The following is an 18158-nucleotide window of genomic DNA, read 5'->3' as shown; positions in this document are numbered from 1 at the left end:
ATTGATTTGCTCATTATTTTCTTGAAAAAATAAGCATATAAACAAGTTTGAATAGTAAACAACAAGAAGAGTACACAATTGGCCATCCAAATCGACGCTATCCATGACTTTTTGGATATTATTTCAGACTTGAACTTAAAATAATCGCATATTCTTTTTAATTAGGAGCGAGATCGACTATGGTACGTTGATTATTGGTACTAATGCTTGTAGTAACGTCTCTAAAACTACGAGTTAGAGCATTTCTTTTATTATTAATCAATTCTAAAATAAGTCAAGTCAATATTTTTAATTAGAACTATTGAAAATTACTTGCACTGCTGCATCAGTGTTTTAAAAGACTTAGTTAGGACTTATCTCGGGGTTTGTACTAGGGTGGGGCTCTAGCAACAATGCCCCAAACTCAAGTGTTGGGCTTAGTTATGTAAGACTTAGATCTAAGCGTCTAATTGTACACGTATCCCCAACGCTCGAGGCTCGCGTTATAGATCTTACACAAATAATGTGTTGGAAGCTTTAGTTAACATTGTTGACCTCATAATTTTTGAATAAATGAATGATACTTAATAAATATTTTTATCTATAGAAATAAGAAGATCAAGAGTAACTCAAATAACAAGTTATAGTATTGCATCTTTAATATTTGATAACACTGTGAAGGTGATGATTTAGTAAGTAACATTTTTTTTAAGAATACGTAGCAAAATTAAAAATTTTTCACTTATCATTGGTCTTTATGGTTTTAGCATATGTCTCAAAATTATCATATTTTATTTAACTATTTGAAAGTCATTTTATTCATGATGGAGTGGTGTTTTTAATATAATAGTAGTAAGCTTTTTTTCTTCTTTGGGGGGTGGGGTGGGAGATGAGGTAAATTATACAATATGATAAAAATATATTTAGATAAATATTTTTTTATTATAAAAAGTTAAGATATTAGATTATTATACTTTAAAACCTCTATAAATTAATATAGGCGGGACCATAAAATTTTATTATTTTATAAAAATATTATTTTATCTTTAAATCTTACTAATTTATGTATCATATTTATTGAATTATTATTATCGTGCAAACAAAAGAGCATGAATGACAAATGTGCTTTTGATAAATATATTCTTTGGCTTGAAATGCATGGTAGACGAGTTTTGCTTATGGTAGATAATTGTCCAGTCCATAATAGAAATATTGAAGGACTACAAAATGTTGAATTGTTTTTCTTCCACCCAACATGAACCTTGTGATGCTAAGAGCTTTCAAGATATGTATTATCTTAACAAATTTTATTGTAAGATATTAGAAGACTATAAAGTGGGACAAACTAATCTAACAAAAATTAATATTTTGGATGCTATCAATTTTGCAATCTCTGCTTGGACAACAAATGTTCATTAAGAAACAATAGCAAATTGTTTTCAATACTGTAAAATCCATTTGGGGGATGCAATCTCAGAGAATTTGAATGAACCACTTCTGAAAACGCCATTCATGAACTTGAGATCTTGACCAATGATCTCTCTTATCACAATAAAATGGATGTCAAAACCTGTTGAATTCTTCGGGTGAAAGTGATACATGTTCAGAGGTCCATAATTTCGAAGAAATTCTAGATACCATCGAAAAAACAATGTTGATGATAAAGTTGAAGATGTACTATACCTTTGAAACCAATTGGGCGTAAGGAAACACTTATTGCATCTAAAACTCTTCGGGGTTGTTTGGTAAAGTGTGTTAAAAAAATAATGCATGCATTAGCCTTGTGTATTACTAGTACCGTGTTTGATACTCTTTTCCAACCTATGTATAACTAATGCTTGCATTAGTTATACACTCTCTTGTGCATTAAGGTGTGTATTGCTAATACCATGGATTTCTAGGTATTAGCAATGCAATGCTTTTAATGCATGCATTAACTCAATTAAAGACTCCATTGCCCCTCAATACTTTGTATCAGAGCGTTAGGTTCGGTGATCTCATCACACAAGGACAAGTCTAGTAGAGTCTTGTGGAACGCTTAGGGGACGCCTTTACTTTTCTTCGAGAGGCTATAAGACTTTAAGAAAACTTCATTCCTTCGTTCTTTCGTGCTACTAATTGAGTCCAATTGGTATCTAGGTGATACAAATTGGTATCTGACCTTCTTCACTCTATTTCGCATATGATTAGTATCAGAGTAGTAGAATTGGAAACACCAGCACCAACAAAAGAGTATATGTCCTTAAAAATAGATATGTTTCCGCAATTCACTATAGACATGTAATTACTAGTGACTAGTATTGTCTTTTTTTATTAAGTTCTTAAGTTGAAACCCCTATTCTTCATGGGTAGCAATTTATGGCTTCTTCATGGAGAAGTATATTCTACGGATCTTAATGGATATGAGGTAGATGGGGTGAAGCAAGTTGATTTTGCCAAGGTGATAACATTCAAAAAGTTCGTAAGGAACGACTAGGTAATGAATATCATTATTTTGAAAAATATAGTTAGTAAAGTTCTTAAAGATATATGGATCGCTTAGTAAGTAATGAAATTTTGTTGAGTCAATTAAGGGCAGAATCTCTACTACGATTTTATAGATTAAGTGTATATATAAAAAATTGAAGAAAAAAAAAGGTCCTGATACGATTACTACAATAAAATCAATGATTGCTTGGTTAAAGTTATGATGTATGTTATTTTTGTCATCGACCTGATCTAAGAATGAATTTAATAATATTTTGGATTTATTTAATGGTAGAAATGTGTGACCTATTTGGATATGATCTTATCGGTAGTATGATGTATTTTAGTGGTGGATCTTTGATATGGTACTAGTGCATTTAGATTGAGAAATGTATCTTGAGGGTTCTGAATGAGGACTGACAATTTTATCTTAAGCTTCAAAAGGTAGATTGAAACTATGATGACAAACTTATAAAGAAAGAAAGTCCTATTGCGTATATTTGGGTGAACTAAATTAAAGTTTTTAGTAAGAAAATGCTTATAAAATTGAGTTAGTCCCTTAATTTGATTGGTATACCTGAGTTTAAGGTGTCATGTCGAGGAAAAAGTTGACTTGTCGATGATGAAAATGTTTAGCTAAGCCTGATGGTAAAAAGAGAGAAGAAAAAGATTTATTTTGCTGCATACATTTTCTTCGACCAGCAACCTTAAGATCGTGTTTCTCAATTAACTAAACGTTGAATCAGGATAAAATTTGAACTTCATGTTCGTGACATCTTGGTGGTTGATTTGAACGGTGGAGATTGGATTCGGATATGCGCAAGATAATTATAGTTTTGGTTCCTTACAATAGCTGCATTTGGGTGGTGCTTGCATTAAAATTGTAGAGGCATTGTGTTTATAGTGTGTATTATGAGGTGTTTTAATATAATATTAAATAAGAGAAATCTCAAATTAAGACAATGGAGGAGATTAGAGTTCATAATAATGATAAGGGGTTGGTGATGAATTGTGATTGAGATGAAATTAAATAATAAGGATTGTTGATTAAACGAGTTTTGTACGGTACTAAGGAATTGCGAGCCTCTAATGTTGTGATTTTTCATGATTTGACGAATAATTTGATTGTATGGAAAGTTTTAGGAAATGTGGGGACACCACTTGAATTGAATTTAAAAGAGTTAGAGTCATAATGAGAAAAAAATATAAAATAAAACAATTGTGGGATAATGCGATCTTAAAAAAATAAGTGAGAGTAGAAATATTTTCTCAATTGTAAGGATTAAAAATATATCTTTGAAGGGGTTGAATTGGGTTTAGAAACGTGTGGTTTTATCAACTTTATTTTGGTTAAGCTAATAGCGTAACAGGTTAATCAGATTGGTTAAAAGCTATTGGATAAAACTTAAGAGAGAATTGTACAGACGTTCAACTTGAGTGGAATGATAAGTTCTGTTGTAGTGTTGAATTTAGGAATGAGTAAGGTTGAATTTTTAGTGAAGGATATGATATGGTTGATGGAGAAGCAATCAATAATAAGTTAAAATACGTGAATTCATAAAAAATTTCAAGGTATGAGCCATGTTGTTGGATAAGGAGATTAAGTTACACAGTTAGGTTTACAATTCAAGTTTTTCATGGTAATTCAAGTTGGTGGTAGTATGTTTTATCAAGTTATGAATTGGTAAGGTAAAAAAATGATTGATTGCATTGATATCAAACATATGAAGGAACTTATGCATATTTTGAATCATAAAGTTTGTTATTATTGATTGTGAAAGGATTTAAGGAAGGGTTTCACAGAGTTTTGATTTGAAGTGTGAAGTAAAACGTCATAGGTTATTGGTAAAAGGATGAGTTCGATAAGAGAGATAGAGAAACAAAAGTATGATATATTGAAGAGACGAGATATTTAAAATTTTGCAACATGGGAAGAATTTGAGAAAAAGGAAGGAATAATACTTCTCATGTAAATCCTTTAGGTGTAGTTGATGGTTGTATTGATTTTTATCTATAAGCTTAGATATGACTTTGAAGTGTGTACTGGTTCAACATAAACTTACTAGGAGTTTATCATTTACTTCTATTATAAATATTGAATTTTGGTTTGGGTGGAAAATGGTGAGGTATGAAAAATTTAGTGTTTAAGTAGGGGTAGATTACTCAAATTATGATAGATGACTAAAGAATGATGTATAAGGTAAGATCTAATTCTACTTGGTTATTAAGCATTCAGAGTTGGGTTAATACTGCTCTATTGATGGGACTACATAGAATGTTAAGATGCGTTACATAGACATTTGATGGTGAATAGAGGTTATGAGCTTATAGTATACAAAATTATTTGAGTGACCAAGAATTTCCGTAAGTGTTGGTATGAGGTATATAATAATTTGAACGGTAGTTTAAACTAGGTAAATGAAAGATTATGTAGAGTCGACATTAAATGTGCTTCAATTGTTGTAACTCGATGGGTAAATATTATTAGGTTTGGAAGTAGTTCTATCAGACTTAGGTATGACACACATCTGTCATAGAATGCTTAAATGGAATGAAAGAGCGCCATAGTTTCAAAATTTTAGAGGTGATAATGTGTTTGTTAAGAAGACTTTGATACTAGTGGCGGGTTGAGAGTAAGTTAAATGGCTGGTGTGGTTATGATGTTTGTTAGTATTAAGAGTGTTGGTTTTAGTGGAGTACTTTAAGGGTATGTGGTTTGATGAATCGTGTATTTGTAATATTATAACGGAGATGAGACTGATTGATTGTGGATGACTAAAATTGAGAGATGAGTCAGATGAATGAAATTTTGTTTATATGAATACCAAAGAGTATTTTGTGTTATTCAACTTTGATTATGTATATTCTTATGTGACCACTTTCTTCGTACTAGACATTAATTGGAGTATAATTCACTACTTATACTATGCGTGTTTTCACATCTATGGGTTGATTCCTACTGGTGGATCGGATGTACCGATTCTCTTGTGCCCTCTTGATAGGGTAGGATCCTTGGGAAAACTGGTCATTTTAATTATGATAGATTTTGTGCTGTTTGGGATAGTTAAAGTATATCAATATTTCTATACGCACAAACTTGCTTATGAGAATTTATATAAGAGCTGCTACGAAGAGTTACAATTGCCTAAAAATATTGTTAGAGGTTCTGCATTTTGAAGTGTATCGGCAGTTGGTGTTTACTTGATATTGTTCTTCTTTGGGTTACATATGTTGATCCTCCCTTGATGAGTAATCGATGTCTAAAGATAATATTTTTAACACTTAAGCTTGTGATGAGATTGTGTTGTGAAAAGGAAATCTTGATAAGATTTGTGATGATTTTTGTATTATGAGTGTGGTGGTTGGTTAAAATCCACTTCTGGTTGTAGCTAATATTGATTCAGGATTTTATTAAGGTTATTTTATATAATATTTGTCCTGACGATTATGTCAAGGTCTAGTTGGAGAATCGGTCAGCTGAAGAATTTACTTAAGAATAGTTTGTGTTAGTTGAGTTTACATACAACAACAATTATCACTAGAGCAGTGAGATGGACCCATTTGAGGCTTTGTATTGGAGGAGGTGTACACCTTCAATTGGTTGGTTTGATACTTTTGATATGAGACCTTGGGTGCTAATATTTTTAAGGAATTGTTGAGATAACTACCCTTCTTACTCTCACCTTCCTTTGATCGTTCGAGGACGAACGATGGGTAAATTGGTATCTATTGTAACGACCCCTTTTAATCGTTTTGAGTACTAGAGTTTTTTTTTTCTATTTCATTAAAGACTTTCCGATATATTCTAAATGAGTATTTTGGACTATTCATAATTATATTATTAAATTAGTGGGATAGTTTTAATAATTAATTTAGTTGGTGGTTAAAGAAGATCATATTAAAATTAATAGTGGGGTGCTTTTATCGCTTTTATAATTAGACATATATAATAATAAGGTAAGATATTAATTTGTATAAGAAAGAAGAAAGAAAAGTAGGCGAGAGAACAATACTGGCGCCATCTATCGAAGAAGAGCGTTCCAGGTAATCGCGATTTCCTTAAATAAATTGTAAGAGATTATAGTTAGAACAAGAGTGTTGCATGCTTATTGGTGGAATGAGTAGTTTTGTATAGTCTCTGGAAATTATGGTTTCTTTATGTATTATAATGGGCTCCACTTGATTGTATGTTTTGGTTAGATATTGGAGATAAATTTTAATAGTTAATAAATTGTAGAAATCAAATATTGTGTTAATTAGAATTGGGAAGGATTGCATGTATAATGAATTAGGACCATATTACTGCTATTAGCAAATATAATTAGGAACTAGAAATCCTAATAATTTGGTTCAATAATTGGCGTACTAATTAATTGGGGTTTCTTTAAAGAAATATAAAAATGCATTAAATAATTATTTAATTATAATAGCAAATGACATGTGAATTAATGTTACAAGTTATTTGTTATGCAAATTGCATAAAGTTGCAAGGAAGTAAGAATCTGCCCGTGGAAATCTAATTTCAATGGTTAGTTAAATTGAGTTTTAGTATATTGGGATAGACAATTAAATATAAGGTGAATTGAATTATTTAAACTCCATTCAAGTTATGCTAATTGAAGGAATTAAGACCTACTCTTAGGTTTAAACTTTAGGAAATTGATTATATAATTAGGTGAATTAAGACCTACCCTTAGGTTTAAACTTTTCAATCTATATGATGTTTATAGACTCGTTAATTTACAAATTATATGTACTTGATAGATTGAAAAGGTTCGGAGGCATTGAGGAAAGGAAAAGGATTGGACAAGTAGTGTGCTTGACTTCCGTTCTTCGGTCGAGGTAGTTTTTGGTTTATGCCATTTGATAGTAAATTATTAATAGTGATTGATATGTATTGAATGATATTGTAAAGTTTTGTATGTACTTGATTGTGTGATTGTGTGGCTTTGTTGTGTGTTTTGTGATTGGTCTGAAATCCTGAGACTGTGGAATTTATATTCTTGAACCCTCTTTATCGAAGTGATGAGAAAGCTCGATGAAATATTATTGACGAATGGAAAAGTGGTGATACTAAATGATAAACTAATGATATTATTGGATCGGAGTGTCACGTTCCGACACAGTATTTTTGGATCGGAGTGGCACATTCCGACACGGTATTTTTGGATCGAATGTCACGTTCCGACACGATATTCTTGGATCGAAGTGTGACGTTCCAACACGATATTCTTGGATCGGAGTGTCATGTTCCGACACAGTAATATTAAAGAAAAACATGTTAAATTAACGGAAGGTACTCAATCTCAAAGAACTCAAGTCCCAAAATGGTTTGGTTTGAAGGCATGAGTCCTTATGTGTGATCTTGATATAGTTGACTTATTATGTACTTACTTTATTGTTGTTGATACTTGTTCATGTTGTTTGTTGCTTATCACCTATTAAGTACTATCGTTGATTTTATACTATTATTCTTTCTATATTAGTTACTATTTTTGGTTGACCGATGATACTTACTCAGTACATGTTGCCTCGTACTAAGCCCTACTTGTATTTTTCTTTGTTTTCCTTATATGGAGTGCAACAAGTGTACCGACGAATTTGAATCGCCCTCAGCTCCATCAAGTCTCGGCATATCAGGTTCAAGGGTGAGTATTCATTTGAGCTTGGGTTGGATTCTCTCAGTCATTACCTGTTGTCCTTAGTTTCCGGGCATGAATTACTTTATTTCATTTATTTTGGTGTCTTTGATACTCTTAGACTCAGTAATTGGAGATTAGATGTTCTTGTTGTGATGACTTTCAGGTTTTGGAAAATATATTTAGTAAGTTTTTGAGCTTCCACATTATGCTTGTAGTTTGTAAGTTGGGGTTAAATTTGTTGGTTTTCCCACCTAGGGGGTTAAGTGTGGGTGCCATTCACGACTCGTTTTGGGTCGTCACAAATACCTTTTTTATATCTTTTCCACCATAATCGTGAAGGGTATTTGTTTAAATAATTTTTTTAATGCAATGCATTCTATTTTTAATGCATCAAACCAGCCAATGCATAAATATAATATATGTATATTTAATGCAAGCATAACTAATGCTTGCATTAACTAATACATACATTGTTAATGCAAGCATTACTTATACACTCTATTTTGCATTATATCAATATATTCTACCACACGGCCTCTTCATAAGAAAGATTTTTTGTTTTAATCTTGTGATATAAACATGTTTGGAAAGTTAGAATTAAAAAGTTATCAAAAAAAAAAAACCAGACATTATTTTCAAAACAAATGAAAAGAAAAAGGGTAAGAGAAACAAATTCAAACTCACATTCTTGGAAATGACTTTTGTGACTAACAATATTGTTTTTTGGTTTGCAGGCATCAATAGCTAGGGAAAGAATCTTTTATCGGAAAAAGGAAAACAAATTGGTTATTTAATTTTGACATTATACTACTTCAATTTCTATTGTTATAGATGTTATTGCGATTAAGTATTTTAAATTAGTGTACATGACATGTTAATTATATTGAGTTTGTTAGAGTTAGTTATACACAACTGTCAATATGTGACAGTTATTTCAAATTAGTTAGATTTAGATATTTTCTTACTCAGCTGTATAAATACAGTGTGTGAACTACCATTGAAGGGAACAAGTTAATAGACAGTCTTTTTCTTCTTCTCTCATTTTTGAGCTCTGTGTTCTCTTCTCTAATGGAGGTTTTCATCCTCTCAAATCTCTCATTCTAGCATGGTATCAGAGCAAGGACGTTTTGATCTTCCTTTTTCTCTTCATCTTTGATTATCATAAGAAAATTTTTTCCTTAATTCTTTTCAAATTTTCTTTTTCCCTTATTTCTAATAAAAAATGGTAGAAATCACATCTGCAGACATTGCTTCATCTAGCAATTCTTCTTCCTCTGGAATTGATACAGGAAGTTCGTTCTACATTCATCCCTCATACAGTCTTAGTGTTGTACTTATACCAGTTCCTTTTGATGGTACTGGTTTTCATTCCTGGCTTCGTAGTGTGCTTCAATTTTTATCAATAAAGAACAAGATTGCTTTCATCAATGGCGAATGTAAGAGATCAGACACGACTGATTCAACCTATCGTCAATGGGTAAGATGCGATGATATGGTCACATCGTGGATTCTCAATTCTTTAGGTCGAGACATTGCGGATAGTGTCGAATATGTCAATGATGCATTGGAGTTGTGGACAGAACTAGAGGATCGTTACGATCAAACAAATGGAGCAAAATTATATCAAACTCAGAAGGAAATCAATGATCTCAGTCAATGTATTCTCGATATCACTACATACTACACTTGCATGAAGAAACTTTGGGAAGAACTGAGCAATTTATGTGTTCTAAGTCAGTGTAATTGTGTGTGTGTCTGTGGAGCTAAGGCAAATAATCATAAGGCAGAGCAAGATATGTGTTTAATTCAGTTCCTCATGGGATTAAATGTGGTGTATACCACAATTAGGGGGAGTATTTTGATGATTAATCCATTGCCTTCCACGGCACAAGCCTAACATCCAAATGTTTGCAGAAAGTAGTTCACTCATCGCAAGCTCATCATGTTCCTCCAATGTTCAAGGAGGAAGAAACTTTCGAACAAACTACTCTCCTAACACTAATGCATCTACGGGCAGACCTTTTTGTGATTATTGTAGAAGGCTAGGTCACATTAAGGAAAAATGCTACAACTTACAAAGTTATCCATCTGGTGACCACCTCCGAACTCTTTTAACTCACAATCATGCAACAACCAGCATCCGAAAGCTCCTAATAATGATCAGTACAATTCAAGACAAGCCCACAATACTTATTCAAATCACAGGCACAACACTAAGGGAAAGGGTGTAGCAACTAATTCTGTGAGAATCACCTACAATGGGACTGCTGTCAATTAGAAAGGGGAATCAGGCTCTCAGTTTGATGAACAGGAGGTCAAAACATCAGCATCACCAAGGAACAATATGATCAAGTTGCTCATTTGTTAGACCAGTTCCAAGGTACCAACACTGTGGCAGATCAGAATGATGTATCATGTAACTGTGCAGGTATCTTTGCTTGTTCTTTCTCTCCTGATGTTATTAAACTCTCATGTGAATGTTTCAAAACAAGGACTGACTTATGAATATTAGACTCATGAGCTTCTCACCATATGAATTAATAAAAAACATCTTATAAATGTAATCACTCTCCCATATCCTATGTTAATTAGCTTACCAAATGGATATAGAGTCAAAGTTACAGAGGTGGGTATTGTACATCTTACTTCCAAGATCACTCTGTCCGGAGTACTTTATGCTCCTTCTTTCAAATACAACCTCATCTCCATAAATTCTCTAGTAGATCACCTCAAATGAACTGTTTCCTTTTCTAACAATTCTTGTATACTTCAGGCCGCTTCACTGAAGAGGCCTCTGGAAATTGGTAAAGTTCATGATGGTCTATACTTCCTTTGCTCAGACTGGCTACAAAATACCGGCTCCAGTGCACAACAACACTCTACTTTATGTTTTTCTTTACCTAGTAATAAAATACATTGTCAATGTGTTTCTCATTCATGTTCTTCTCATTCAAATGTACTGAACTCTTCTTTTGTTAACAATAAAGAAAATGTGTTAGACAAATCCTTCAATTCTTTTCCTACTGATAGCACAAATATATTGTGGCATTACAGACTTGGTCATGTACCCTTTGTGAAAATGAAAGGCATATCCTCTATACCTGTGAATTTTTCACCAAAACAACCTTTCTTTTGCCCTATATGTCCAATGGCCAGACAATCTAGATTACCATTTCCACCTAAGTCTAACAACAGTACCAACATTTTCAAATTACTGCATGTTGACCTTTGGGGCCCTTACAAAACACCAACTCATGACAATTTCAAGTATTTTATCACCTTGGTTGATGATTTCAGCAAATCAACTCGGACACATCTTCTAAGAAGTAAAAGTAATGCTTTACATATCATCAAAGCCTTTGTCCTCATGGTTGAGAATCAATTCAAAACCACCATTAAAACAATTAGATCAGATAATGGGTTGGAGTTACTAATAATGAGTCCATTATGTTTTTCCACAACAAGGGAATTATACATCAAAAATCTTGTCCATATACATCCCAACAAAATGGGGTAGTAGAAAGAAAACAGAAATACATACTTCAAATAGCAAGAGCTCTCTTTTTTCAATCCAAACTTCCAGTAAAATATTGGGGTGAGTGTATACTTATCCTCACATATCTCATCAATAGACTTCCCTTTTCCCTTCTCCACAATAAGTGTCCTTATGAGATTTTATATCAACGCAAACCTTTTTACTCACACCTCAAGAGTTTTGGTTGTCTATGTTACCCCACATTCCAAAAATCCATCGAACCAAATTTGAACCAAAGGCCATGCCACATGTATTTGTTGGATATCCTTATGCCACAAAGGGTTACAAAGTTTTTAAATTCGTCCACTCAGAAAATCCATGTATCAAGGGATGTTGTTTTTCATGAAACCATTTTTTGTTTTGCCATGACCAAAGATACTGCCCAGTTTACATCTTTCCCTTTTCATTCTATGTTTCTTAATGATTATCCTTTGTCCTATAATGATACTTGTGGTTCTTCTCCCTCTCCACAAAATGACCAGGACCAAATACATGCTGATGATATTCCTGTTAATGCATCTGTTGTTGACAACACATCATCTTAACCTGTTCCTTCCACCACATCATCTCAACCTGTTCCTTCCACCTTAATTCCGCATACTTCACCTATTGACACATTCTCCATTCCTCTTAGAAAATCACAAAGAGCACATAAAATTCCTACATATCTGTCTGATTATGTTGACACAATTCCTTCTCCAGCTACATCAACCACACCAACTTCTTCATCCCTCAGTGCCCTTTTTTCCCTTAAGAGTCATGTCTGACCTGTTGTTCTAGCTCCTGACAGTCAGTCTTTTGTGATGAATGTATCTCATAATTGTGAACCTAACTCATTTGAGGAAGCATCCATGGATTCTGCATGGCAAAGAGCTATGACACAAGAATTTACTGCCTTACATGATAACAACACTTGGACTCTCACTACTCTACCAATTGGAAAAAAAGGCTATTGGATGTAGGTGGATTTACAAAGTTAAACATAAGGCAGATGGGAGTATACAAAGGTATAAAACTAGGTTAGTAGTGAAGGGGTATACTCAACATCATGGTATAGACTATACAGAGACTTTTTCACCTGTTGTCAAGATGACGACTGTGAGAGCACTCATTGCCACTGCTGCAAAGAAACAGTGTGATATATATCAGCTTGATGTTAACAATGCATTTCTCCATGGCGGTCTTCTTGAGGAAGTATATATGGATGTACCACCAGGTCTAGTCACTCCTTACAAAGATGTAGTTTGTAGACTTAACAAGTCACTGTATGGATTAAAACAGGCTAGTAGGCAGTGGTATGAAAAACTGACTGCAGCACTTCACACAAGAGGCTATGTTCATTCCCTCCATGATTACTCTTTGTTTTATAGGAAAAGAGGTACCTCTACTGTGTTTCTAGCTGTTTATGTTGATGATATCTTGCTCAAAGGAACAAACATTGCTGAAATTAATGAGCTTAAAAGGTTTCTTGACTATCATTTTAAAATCAAAGATCTTGGAAGGCTACATTACTTCTTGGGTCTGGAAGTTCTGTACAAAGATGATGGAATTTTAATATCTCAAAGGAAATTTGTGTTTGACCTTCTTAAGGAATTCAAATGTGATCACATGACCCCCTTGTCTTCTCCCCTTGATCCAAATGTCAAACTTCGATCACATGAAGGGAAAGCCATTGCTGATCCTACTTATTATAGAAAGCTAGTTGGTAAGTTGAATTTTCTTAAAAACACTAGACTTGATCTTACTTATGGTTTTAGTCAATACATGCAGGATCCTAGGAAACCTCATCTACATGCTGCCTTCCATATGCTTAGATATCTCAAGAAGGATCCCACTTTAGGTGTTTTATGTCCTCATGTGCAGATTTTAGGGTTCAGGCTTATTGTGATTCTGACTGGGCTGCATGTCTTGACTCAAGGAGATCGCTTAGTGGTTGTATTGTATTATTGGGTGATAGCCCTGTTAGATGGAGGTCCAAGAAACAAGAAATAATTTCCCTTTCCTCGGCCGAAGCAGAGTACAGATCCTTGAGAAAGGTTGTAGGTGAATTAACTTGGTTGCAATGGTCATTTTCAGAACTGACTGTACCTCAAATTGGACCATTCCCCGTGTACTGTGATAGCCAGGAAGCCATTCATATTGCAAGGAATCCGGTATTCCATGAACGTACGAAGCATATTGAGGTGGATTGCCACTTTGTAAGGACTAAATTGCAAGAGGGGCTCATTACTTTGCGCCACATTGACACTACTGCTCAGTTAGCTGATATTCTTACCAAAGCCCTCACTGGTGTTAAAAATTCTGCTCTCTTAGACAAGTTGGCTTCGATGACTTCTCTTCCAACTTGAGGGGGGGGGGTATTGCGATTAAGTATTTTAAATTAGTGTACATGACATGTTAATTACATTGAGTTTGTTAGAGTTAGTTATACACAGCTGTCAATCATGTGACAATTATTTCAAATTAGTTAGATTTAAATATTTTTTTACTCAGATGTAGAAATACAGTGTGTGAACTACCATTGAAGGGAACAAATTAATAGACAGTCTTTTTCTTCTTCTTCTCTCATTTTTGAGCTCTGTGTTCTCTTCTCTAATGGAGGTTTTCATCCTCTCAAATCTTTTATTCTAACAGATGTTTCTTTAGGAAATATTGATAAACATCTGAATGTAAAATCATAATTAGGTGCTTTGAAATCCATATATACTTACAATATGTTTTTTTTTAAAAAGAAAATAGAAAATTAATAATATTTATATTAGAAAATAAAATTTTGATCTTTAGTTATCAGTATATTAATCTTATATAATATCTATAGAGAATTCAATGAATTAATACTTGTATTTCATGAAGTAGAGATGAGATAAGAATATATATTGGTGTTTAATTGTATGAAAAGTTAAAATTTAATATAATATAGAATAAGAAAAAAAAAGAATAATTAAATTAAAAAAAAGTTAAATAAATAATTTTCTCTACCAACTTCTTTTGTAAACCTTACAAATTTATTTGTATACTTTTATGAAAGAATGATTACAATTTTCAAATAATTTACTTAAGAATTTTGAAAATAATCAGGTAATAATTGCACATAGAGGTTTTTCATTAAATTTTGTTTGGTAAAAATATATAAAGGAATTTGATTTTTTTTTCATATAATCTTCATGAATTCTCATGTAATTTATATATTTGTTTTTGTAGAAACACTAGTTTGATGAATTACATAGGTCTATTATTTTTTGAGATGATTTAATGACTTGACATATCAACTAGAATAGAAGGAGATTTTTAAGGTATTTAGTGTTTTTTTTTTGGATTAAAAATGTAATATTATTCACTTCCGTTTTTTTTAAAAATATATTGCAAGCATGAATTTCAAAATACTCAATTTATATTATTCTAATAGTTAATTGACCTTTAATATTATTGATTCAATTTATGATTAATTGATGTAAGTTAACATTCATGAGTGATTTGTATATCAATATTTTTTTTTGAATGTATGTTGTAAGTATTCAAAATTGATGATATTATAGTACATTTTAAGAACTTATTCTTCATAACATAAAAAAATAAAAAGTTTAATTATAATAAAAATTTCGTAAGTATGAAAAGTTATTCTAAATAAACTAATTTATTTATTTATTTTTTTAAAAAAATGATCATCATTTTAGTTAAATGAGTATAATGAATTAAACTAGTCTATTATTAAAAAAAACTTAAATGACATGTCATGCCAACTAGAAGAGAGTGAGCATTTTGAAGTGTCAAGTAAGACTGGCAAACGGACAGGACCGGGTCAACAGGACCAGTTTTATCGGAAACCGGACCGGTACCGGATTTTTCTTACCGGATCTTCTTACCGATACCGGATTTTACCGGACCGGATTTATCGGAAAATCCAACCTGTTCCGCCCGGTTCGTTAGTAACCGATTTGGAACCAGGTTGGACCGGTTTGGAACTGGGTCTTACCGGTTCATCCGGTACCTTTTTTTTTTTATTTTTTTTTAATTATTTTAATTATTATATAATATTCTATATTTATATTAAAAACTTCAATTGAAAACTTTAAAGTTTATATAAGTTTGAAATTGAATTTATACTTTAAAGTTTATATTGAATTCAAAGTTTCAAATTGAATTTAAAGTTTTATATTGAACTTAAGTTTGAAATTGAATTTAAAGTTTTTTAAACTTTATATTGAACAAGAACTACTTACTCCTCCCTTGTTATTTTCTAATTCCGACATTGGTCTTTTACCACTATTTCTTTCCGAATTCATGTTAAAATTTAAAATAATTAAATATTATAAGAGAAACAAGCAAAATAATATAATAAAAGAGATAAAACAACTAAATTAATAAACAAATAACAATTAAAGTTGATAGTTGGAACGAATGTACCAAAAGTCTACGTATAACCAAAGCTGGATTTGATAGATTCCTATTGTAGCTTCCGAAATTCAAACTCCAACTCAATATCACAATATAATAATTAATAATTTATGAGAGATTTAAAATTGAGACTTTTAGAGATTATATAAGATTGTATAAGTAGTGAATTTGTAATTTAAAATGGAAAAAAAGGTATATTTATAGTGTAAATGGGTTAGAAAGGGGTGGGGGGGGGGTGATAGTTGACCGTTTTGGGCCCCAGCCCAACGGCTAGAAGGGCCCAACGGTCATAAAAAGGCCACCTTAATTTAAAAAAAAATAAAAAAAATTGAAAAATCGACTAAACCGGTTCTTACCGGATCGGACCGGTCCGGAATCGGTTCTTACCGAACCGGCTCAACCGGATAAAAAATTGGGAACCGGTTTGGTATACTGAAAGACCGGTTCCTTACCGGTTCAACTGGTACCGGACGGACCGGTACGGAAACCGGACTGGAACCGGACCCAACCGGCCAAAAACCGGTCCGTTTGCCACCCTTAGTGTCAAGTATATTTTGAGGAAAATAGTGATAATTAACTGATATTTTGGTCTTAAATGAAACATAAATAATATTTCAAGGCAAATCACTTTATTTGGGTGACCATTTAGGGAATTGACTCAAACTATGATTTACTCATTTGATGAGATTGTGTAAGAGTTCTGGAAGTTCAAAAGATTCAACAAATTATGTAATTTTATAAATATAAGAAAACGTACAATTTTTTTTTTTTACAAAAAACAATCTAAATTGCATTTTCAAATAAAATTTTGATTAACTTCATATTCACACGAAATCATGTCCGAACAAGTCTTAAATAAACAATAGACACCCAATGATTTATAATATAAAATAAATAGAAGCACCCTGTAATTTGAAGGTATTCAAATATTTACTGCAATTTTGCTTTCTCACATTAACAAATATTAGCTAAAATATGTATCAATAATAATTTGAAAATGTTTTGACTATTTTTTCGTCTTAATTTATATGGCATAATTTTAATTTTTTGAGCAAAATATATAGAAAATCTGTAATCAAGATTTATTCATATGCCTTTAAATAATTAATTTTTATAACTTATAGTACTATTTATATAGTTTCTAAAAATTATAAATTATTTTTTTAAAAAAAAAAACCATTATGAGATTCTATGTCTATACTTTACGATCAAAATAAAAAGTTTGACTCTCAAAATCTTTTTCCGTTATACAAATTAAAACAGAGAGAATTAACTATTGTAAGTAAAAATCACATACTTTAAAATCAAGGCCCATTAGCTCAGTTGGTTAGAGCGTCGTGCTAATAACGCGAAGGTCGCAGGTTCGAGACCTGCATGGGCCATTACTATTTTTGGTTCCTACAACGCAATTGCGACTTTAATTCTCACATGCATTTTTCACTAATAACGAATCTGAAAAATTAAGTCAAGTAAATATTTTTAATTAGAACTATTGATTTTTGGTTCCTTATTGAAACATGATTACATCTTTCTGGATTAGCGAGTACAATTTTAATTCTCACATACATTTTTCATTAATAACGAATCTGAAATTAAGTCATGTCAATATTTTTAATTAGAACTATTGATGTTTGGTTCGTTACTGAAACACGATAATAACTTTCTAGAGCTTAGCGAGTTTAACTTTAATTCTCACATTCATTTTTCATTAATAACAATCTGAAATTAAGTCAACTCAATATTTTTAATTAGAACTACTTATTTTTGGTTCCTTATTGAAACGCGATTACAACTTTGTAGAGCTTAGCGAGTTCAACTTTAATTCTCACATGCATTTTTTATTATTAATCAATCTGAAATTAAGTCAAGTTACTATTTTTAATTAGAACTATTGCTTTTTGGTTCCTTACTGAAACACGATTACTATTTTTCATTATTAACGAATTTGAAATTAAGTCAAGTCAATATTTTTAATTAGCACTATTGATTTTTGACTCATTTTTTAGAGCTTAGCAAGTTCACTTTAATTTTCACCTGCGTTTTTAATTATTAAATATTAGTTTTACTGTTGCAAAATTACTTCTTGATAAAAATGTCTTCAACTATATGAATTATTAATTTTTTAATTAATTTGTGGAAGA

At 31.9% G+C, this 18158-nt stretch overlaps 1 non-coding gene across 1 annotated transcript; it reads left to right on the top strand.

The window, feature by feature from the left end:
• Window positions 1-17325: 17325 nt before the first annotated feature.
• On the top strand, window positions 17326-17399 carry TRNAI-AAU. Its single transcript has one exon. It is a non-coding gene; the product is annotated as a tRNA-Ile (tRNA).
• Window positions 17400-18158: the final 759 nt, after the last annotated feature.

The sequence above is a fragment of the Solanum pennellii genome, chromosome 3 (assembly GCF_001406875.1).
Source record: "Solanum pennellii chromosome 3, SPENNV200".
Taxonomy (NCBI): Eukaryota; Viridiplantae; Streptophyta; class Magnoliopsida; order Solanales; family Solanaceae; genus Solanum; species Solanum pennellii.
Note: the sequence above shows the minus strand (reverse complement) of the source record. Positions and strands in the feature narration are given on the sequence as shown.